The sequence below is a fragment of the Agrilus planipennis genome, unplaced genomic scaffold (assembly GCF_000699045.2).
Source record: "Agrilus planipennis isolate EAB-ADULT unplaced genomic scaffold, Apla_2.0 scaffold96, whole genome shotgun sequence".
NCBI classification, from domain to species: domain Eukaryota; kingdom Metazoa; phylum Arthropoda; class Insecta; order Coleoptera; family Buprestidae; genus Agrilus; species Agrilus planipennis.
In genome coordinates, this window is record NW_020438968.1 from 209583 (window position 1) to 219208 (window position 9626).

Sequence of the window (9626 nt, forward strand, 5' to 3'; positions counted from 1 at the left end):
AATATAATTTATGAAGAATGTCTAAATCTCCACTCATCATATATTAATAAACTATATATTAATTGTTTCGAATTTATCTATTTGCTGTAAAATTAGTTGGCTGAAATAACGACGTTTTAATGCGCTTTGTTGTCTTCTATTCTACGCAATAAATTTAAAAACGTATTTCAACTTATAAATGTATAATGTACAGTCAGATTTCCTTAACTTACGTTTGAGTTAGAGAAAATTTGTATTGAAGAAAATGAGCGCTTTAGCGATAGATAATTTAATTTTTGTTAAAAAAAAAAACCATCGTTTCAACGTATTGATGTCTTAAGTATGTGAGAAAAATCATTGTGAACCACATAAAACTAATTTTTCTATCCGCCTGGAACAGTATTTTTTTCTGGATAAAAGGTACTCTATGTTCTTTCGTGTGCCCCTGACAATGTGTACAAATTTAATGATTATTAGAAAATACCACGAATGGCGCGGTAAACGCCATCTGTAGCACGATGCTACATTTTAGGATGGCGTTTACCGCGCCATTTGTGGTATTTTCTAAAACGCGCTGTTAAGACAGCAGGTAAAAGTTGTTCTATGTTCTGTCGTAGCTGCCTGCGACGCGCTGATGAGATCCAAAAAGGTCGAAATCGCGACCCGCGCCTAACAGTTTCGACAGAATACAGACCACTTCGAATTATTTTATTCCTTCGTGATTATTAATTGAGGAGTTAAGGCGTGAAATCAACCACACAAGATTAGTATTTTTATCCTCCGGGAATAGCATTTTTTCTAGATAAAAGGTACACTATACCCTTTTCTGTACCCTGACAATGTGTTTACCAAATTTCATGATGATTGATTAAGAACAAACCAACAAACAGATTAGTTAGAATACAGTAATCGCTGTTAAACACGTAATTTCGTTCGTGTTGTCTTTTCCTACCGTAACTGAATGCTGCACCCAAAATGTATAGTTGTAATTTTCCACCTAAAAACTCCAGCCATTGATTTTATCACTTCGACTGATTTTTCTGAAGAAAATTAACGGAAATTCGAATTCAAGAGACAATTTAAAATATAAAGCTCGCACTTGATTCTCGAGTTAGAGAAAATTTTGAATTAGGGAACTTCGAGTATCAGAGTTTGGAAAAAATGTAACTCAATAAGTACGTCTGTGAATGTCAAGTCCCACAGTTTTAGAGTAATTTGGACCATTTCAAACTGGCCCTCTTACAGCGGTAGAATTTTTCACCATCATGTAATCGTGATCTCAACGACATAAACAGACTTAAACTGTTACGTTAGAAACAATGTTTGAACATAAAAAATTAAAATTGAGTTAAAAAGAACCACTCCCAAAATTGAAAACACTACAATAAATTATTATGCTATTAACTATTTAAATAAACTTTAAAAGCACCANATCTAAGCATACTAATCTTTTGCCCCTGTATATCTATCCCTACAGTTGTACTGTCTTTAATGATGTTGATCGCGTCTTCGATGTATAGATTAAAAAGTAGCGGTGAAAGTGTGCATCTCTGCCTGACTCCCTTCCTAATATTTCTTTTCTACGTTGCAGCTCCAGTTCTATAACTGCCTGTTGCTCTTTATACATACTAAGTATCACTCTTCTATCTTTGTAACTCATCCCTACATTTTTAAGTATATTTAACATCTTATCCTATTTAACACTGTCAAAAGCTTTTTCTAAATCTACAAATCCTATGTACGCACCCTTTCTTTTTTCTATCGTTTTCTTACCCGTAAAGCTAAAATAGCCTCCCGCGTTCCTCTATTTCTTCTAAACCCAAATTTATCCCCTAATAGTTCTTCCTGCCTTTCTTCCATCCTCCTCTGTACAATCCTAGTTAAGATTTTTGACGCATGGGAAGTTAAGCTAATTGTTCTAAATGTCTCGCACCTATCCGCGACCCTCTTTTTAGGTAATGTTACTAGTACGTTTCGTTTATAATCCTATGGGATTTCCCCGTCTCGTAAATGTGACTAACTAGCTTAAACATACAATCTCCAACCTCTTATCCTGTATATTTAATATTTCCGCCTGTATACCTGTATACCATGTAACTCTTGAGTCCGTCGCTTGTCATCCCATCATCCCAGTTAAATTGAGCAACCATATTAAGTAAATAATTTCGTGGATAGAAAAAGCCGAAACAATTGTATAGTAAAATTTTAAAAAGCAAGGCAGTTTTATTTCTTTAATATTACACAATGTTTCGTATTGCACCAACCAGGAGATCAATCAAATTACGGTCACGCTGAAGTATATCAGTAGATGATAAAAAAAAAGAAAATATATATTGTCCTTGTCCTTTATAGCATTTTAAAAGCTAAATATATCATGATTTTGCAGTAGCTTTTTAACCAATCTGTTCGGAAGTAGATACGTAAGTATACTATGAAGTCTTCAAAAATTTAGAAGTTTATATTTTTGAATTTTGTCTGAAGATTAATTTTTATCCAAAGGTCGCCAGTTTGTCGTTTATTTTACAAACCCGGTACTAACATATACAATTCCCGAGATACTATTTACAAAAGAAACAACAAAAATGTTAATGAAGAATCACTAGGACAGAATATTTGACAGTTTTGTAGTAGTACATACATATGATTCAGGAATGCTACAAAAGAAGACGAAAAAGATATGAAATTGCTATATCTTACTTGCATGCTTGGCAAAATAATCTTCGTAAGCTCTTATTCCGATTGCCAATAGGCGTACATGACGCTGTTCCAACTCACTAATTTCATATCATCAATGATTTTAATTAAACCCAACGAATGGAACTATTCAACGGCCACCACGATCTTCTAATGTCACAGCTTTAGATTATTTTGTATAATGTTGACTAATTTTCAACTAAATTAATAAGTGCATTCAATTAATCTTTTAATTTGATTGCATCAAAAATACATATTTTTTCAATTACCTACCTAATTCTACAATTCCTAGAACTGCACAGTTTATTTCCTTATTGTAAATTGAATATTATTTGGGTAATTGTTCAGAATTGGGGCTCCAGACCAAAATAGCTCCAAAAATATTTTCATCGATTTCCTTTCGTTCTACAGGTTCAATGTTCAATAAAACTAATGCTTTCTGTGAATAAAATACTGTAACATATCAGCACGCTTCCGGCTGGCAAGGGCGTTAATTAAACTCCAATCTGTCATAAATCTCCCTAACCAAACATTGACGTCACCGATGCAGGTAATTATCTAACATTGGAGCAAATTTGAAAAATTATCATTCCAAACGATTTTTTTTTATCTATGAAGTCTCCTCCACCTTGCAATGATTCTATTATATAGAATGACCAGAAATCGATGGTCTGGACCTCAATTCTGAACAATTACCATTATTTGTGGGAATACAATAATTGGTTAACTGAACTAAATATACACAAATAAATTATTTTGTTCACTCGATTGATAACAACAATATTCTTCAATTATGCATTTAGTATTTATTAATGAGATTTATTAATAATCACCAAATAATTGAAAAATAAATGCGCTTAATTATTATAACTAAAGACTTTTCTCAGTGTATGTAGTTAATGAACAAAATGTGTCCAGTACCTATCGAATATTCGTTTGTAAACATGTTAATTGCAACGAATATTATCAATTTCTGAATTTCAAACTGATATTTCTTCATATTATTTTCTTATATAATACACAGACCGTTCTATACAAAAATTAAATTTTCTGTTAAGAAACTTCAATGTTCGATCAAGCGAGTAACCCGATTCTGTCACGTAAATATTTCCTTTAAACGTTTGCTTATGCAACCGAATAAGCACGTCTGCTAAAGGAAAGCCGAACGTTCAAATAAATTGTTACAATTGATAAACGTTACACAATTTTTTTGGTTTAGATTTATCCTAACAAACAATGTATTTATACGAATTTTTCGATGGTTTAATTTAAAATTTCGTCTTATTTGACAATAACCTAATAAAAATTAAACACTTACAGTATTTAGTACTAGGCACCTACCACCTACCTATATAAAAACAGATCAGTTTGGTACATCAATTTTTCACAGAGAACATGTTTCAAAAAAGTAAAATATTTGTATTTGAGTAATAACATATTGAGTGACGGATTTCCGTTGGACGCTGTCCAATCGTCTGCCGATATCGCACCTTTTTTACTTCATAATAATGATTCTGAGTTAAGGAAGTTTAAGTAAAAGAGTTCCAAAATAATATAATACAAAGTATATGTCAAGGGAATAAAAAATATTCGACTTAGAAAATATTTCGAGTTAAGAAAATCAAGTTGTCAGGATGTAGCGGTTAATGCTTTAGCGGCCATCTTGGAAAACACGTATTGAGAACGACTAGTCTTACGAAAAAAGTATCTGATATAAAAATGCATAATCATTCTTTTTTATTCAATGCAACTTTATATTTTATTGGATATAGTTTAGTTACATATGCCATATTACTTTTTATTTTTTTTTTTAACTCCAAAAGCTGAGATGAGCCCAACTAAAGATTTTCTAAGGCGATATATTCGAACGTTAATACCTATACATAAAGAATGTCAACTAATTTTGTCGAATGCCTAATATTCCATACGAAAACCCTAGGTTCCGTTCTTGGTCGCGGTTAATTTAAAGACAAGGTACAAAAATACACTTCAACTTAAATATTTTATATAAATAGTTGATTATTAAATATTTTTATTGCTATAAGTATATTTAAAAAGACAATTCTAAATTACAGTAATCAGATAATTAACTAACTAAAGTGAAACTAATGCGATATCTATTTCTAAAAAGAAAAACTACATTTACTAACTTATGCATTTTTGGCATTATATGACTGTTTTTCATTTTTTAGTAGTTTTCTGAATAGATTTTTTATAATTTGCTAATATGCTGATGCTTTGTCTGTAAATTAACTGCGACTATGACTATATGGACAAAATCCGTAGTTTTGTTCTGGAATATTAGGCTTCCGACAATTGTTTATGTATTGACTATAGAAATTGTCCCTTTCAAAAATCGTTAGTTGGACTGATTCCAGTTTTTGTTGAGTTAAGTTAAAAAAATGCATTTGAAAGGTAAAACGGATTTTTAAATAACTACATATTCCGTAAAATATAAAATAAATACCTAGTTGATTATTAGGAAAATAAGAAAAAGCATAACTATCCAACCAATGAGATACAGTATCAAATTATAATTTATTATTATTTCTCTATTTAAACAACATTGAAACACGACACAAGTGGACGATGTCTATAAACGGTTGCATATTATTATATTATAAAATCTAAAAATAAATTACGTAAAACTTATTCATAGNTTTTCAAAATTACTTCATCAATATCAAAATATATCAACAATTTTATACATTAAAATTTATTCCTCTAATTCAAGTAATCAAATACTATTTATTCTCTTTTTATTACAAACATTTATTTATATTTAAAACATTTTATCAATGTGATTCGTATCATGTTCTGCTTTATATTTAAAATCATTGCAGCAGTTTTCCCTTCTATGTAATATTTTTTTTACAATACAATTGGAAATAAATATCAAATTAAGGCAGTTTACTACATTTACATGATTTTAGTCTTATTAATGTTTTATTTAAATGTTTCACGATTAATATAACCAATTATTCTGCAATATGAAAAATATATATTCTATCAAATTTTATTGCTTCTTTTACCTGTCATTAACGACTAGGTACATAGGGGGTTCGTCAAATTTTTTCGGACCTTCCTTTGGTTCGCGAGGAAAAATAGGTTGGGAAACACTGCCCTACGTCATATACATATGTAGAAATTATCTACAACATGAAATAGAATAGGAAACCGTGGTGACGATAATAATAAAAACAGGAAAAGATAACTTACCCTTTACACCTGTTACGATCTGTGAGAATTCTCAACATAAGTTTATAACAGTGGTGTGGTGAATTTGGGGTAAGTTTTTTCTTGTTTTTATTTTTTATTATCGCCAACATAACTTTGCAACTTGAAATAGGTAGCATTTTGTTGCCAAAACGTTGCTTAAGCTTCAGTTATTTTAAAAAGACTGCTGAGGGAATCAAAAGGTACAAAAGGTATACATAAAGTGTACTGAATAAGTCAATCACACCTTCAAAAAATAAATATAACGCAATTAAAAGATTTAATTGCATGAGCAATTTCTAGATGTATGATCAACAATACGATTCATTGTAAAAGTGAATAATTGGAATTGCACAACACACAACGGTTACTAGTAACCAACAAATACTTGATTATATAAATTTCCTCACCTTATTTGTTAGAAAAAAGCCTCAGCTTTTATTATTATTGTAAGATTTTATTCCAAAAGTATATATGTATATTATATGTAAATCATGTATATCAATGCTTATGCACAATTCAAAAATTCCGTTTCTCCGACTAAAAATTGAGGGGGTGTTCATACAGCAAAAACCAGGTGGAGAACTGTATATATATACGTCAAAATATACGGTAATTAAATCTACTTATATATTTAAATCGATACTTATATTATATAGGGTTGTTCGGAAAGCCATTTCGTTTTTTTTTTGTGGAAATGAAAGACAGTTTTCGTATAATAAACAAATACTTTATTAAATTATATATTTGAGTTAAAAAGAACCACTCCCAAAATTGAAAACACTACAATAAATTATTATGCTATTAACTATTTAAATAAACTTTAAAAGCACCAGTTTAATGCAGAGTTTTTTTTGGATTCAAATAAAAATTTACAAATTTAAATTTACGTTATGTATGAAACATATAATTCTGTCAAAAATTTTTAATCGTGCCTGGTCGTTATAATTTTAAGCTAAATTTAATTGAGCTATCTAATAATAAAACTAATTAACTGAAAGTGGTTTATTGTTAATGAAACCATTGTACCCAATAGCCATTTATTGTTAATACGAATATCAGTGAAGTGAAGATGATCAAAATGAATCAATAGTAAGTAATAATAAGTATGTATACTTTATTTAAGATATCCTGACCGTTAAAATCCAAACTTAATTTCTTTTCCAGGGTGACGGTCAAAAAATTATGACATTCCTTTTTGTGTAGGGTTTTGGTTTATTCAACCGTCATAAAACCTTTCAAACTTTTACTGCCCACATCACTGGCTTATTTTGCTTTTTTACTTTACTATAGTTAATTATGACTAAACTGTAGGGATGGATATACAGGAGCTAAAGATGAGTATCCTTAAATTTGCAAAAGATGTAGCAGTATTGGCATCTAGAAAGGAGGAGTTAGAGAACCTTAAATAAAATTGAAGAGGTATAGACAAAACAATATTGTATGAAGATAAATAAAAGTAAAACAAAAATACAGGTATGCATAAGAAGAAAAAGTAGGGAAAAAGCGAATATAACTATAGAGACGAAAAATTAGAAATTCGGAAAAGATTGTTACAGGAGCGGGTGCGAATGATAAGGATACCGTGGATAGAGGTTAGAATCGAAGAGATATGAGAAAGAATAGGAGAAACTCTAATGTAGAAGTCAATAATAAATAGGCGAGATAGATTGCTAAGACACCTTCTTAGGCATGAGACATATTAGAAGCAGAAACAGGAGTTAAGAGGAGTAGACGTAGACCTACATTAGATTAATGTTCACAAATAGATAATGTCGAAGGATATTCTAATTTTAGGGAAATATGAAGATTAGTTCAGGATAGGAAAGAATGGAAGTATGGGTAAAACCAGTATTAGGACTGGCGAACTTATGATGGTGATGGTGATGGTCATTATTATAATGGCTAAAGTATTATTATTATAATGATGATGATGATCATCATAATCATGACTAAATCGAAGTGGATTTCACTTTTTTCCCAGCATTTCTTTAAATCTCCCGGTTTTTAATTAAATAACGTGTTTCACTATCCCCTACGTCAGTGATTCCCAACCGGTGGTTCGCGAAAATAATATTGTAATGGCGGATTTTTTAAGACGCCATTAAAATCAAAAGCAAAAAAAACAAAACAAAAACACAAAAATTAAAGAACACACCCACTGTAAAACAGATTGTTAGCTGCCTATTTGTTAAGAAATCTATAATAAGTTTCAATATTTTCATTTCGTTTTTCCTTATTTGTTTTTCAAAATTACTTCATCAATATCAAAATATATCAACAATTTATTCCTCTTATTCAAGTAATCAAATACTATTCTCTTTTTATTACAAACATTTATCTATATTTAAAACATTTCATCAATGTGATTAGTATCATGATCTGCTTTATATTTAAAATCATTGCAGCAGTTTTCCCTTCTATGTAGTATTTGTTTTTACAATACAATTAGAAATAAATATCAAATTAAAGCAGTTTACTATATTTAAATCATTTTAGTCTTATTAATGTTTTAGTTAAATGTTTCACGATTAATATAATCAATTATTCTGCAATATGAAAATATATATTCTATCAAATTTTATTGCTTTTTTTTACCTGTCATTAACGACTACATAGGGGGGTTCGTCAAATTTTTTCGGACCTTTCTTTTGGTTCGCGAAGAAAAAAAGGTTGGGAAACACTGTTTTAAAGGAACTACGTATCGTGCGTAGAGCACCGTAATTATTGCGCCGCGACCTTTTTCCGTGCGTATTGGGCCGCGACTATGTACAGTCATAATTATTCAAAACTTTAATCACTATAAGTTTATGCGTTTTGTGTTTGTATATTTTAAATATAAATTTTTACTGTCCTTCACACTTTAATCCAGACTTACGACTGGCAGTTTGGTTCGACAAAACAGGCCTGTTTTAAAATATAAATATTATTCATGTTTGTCATGGTATGTACAAAAAATTAAACATAATTAATAAATGTAGGTGCAATTGTGTCATATTGTAATTCTAGACACCCACTATTATAATATTTGGGCGTATGATAACGCTTTCAAACACATCTCTAAGTTATGATCTACCTGAATTTTTTGTAGAATAATCTTTATTCTTATATCTTGCTGTACATATTTGATTTGATTAGAACTACAATATGACACAAATACAACTACTACATTTATTAATTACATTTAATTTTTCTGTACATACCATTACGAAGATGAATGATTTTTATACTTGAAAACACGCCTATTTTGTCGAACAAAACTGTCAATCCTAAGCCAGGATTAAAGTGTGAAGGAATGTAAAAATTTATATTTAAAATATACAAACACAAAACGCATAAACTTATAGTGATTAAAGTTTTGAATAATTATGACTGTACATAGTCGCGGCCCAATACGCACGGAAAAAGGTCGCGGCGCAATAATTACGGTGCTCTACGCACGATACGTAGTTCCTTTAAAACAGTGTTTCCCAACCTTTTTTTCTTCGCGAACCAAAAGAAAGGTCCGAAAAACTTTGACGAACCCCCTATGTAGTCATTAATGACAGGGAAAAAAAGGCAATAAAATTTGATAGAATATATATTTTTCATATTGCAGAATAATTGATTATATTAATCGTGAAACATTTAAATAAAACATTAATAAGACTAAAATGATGTAAATGTAGTAAACTGCCTTAATTTGATATTTATTTCCAATTGTATTGTAAAAAAAATATTACATAGCCACCCTCGTA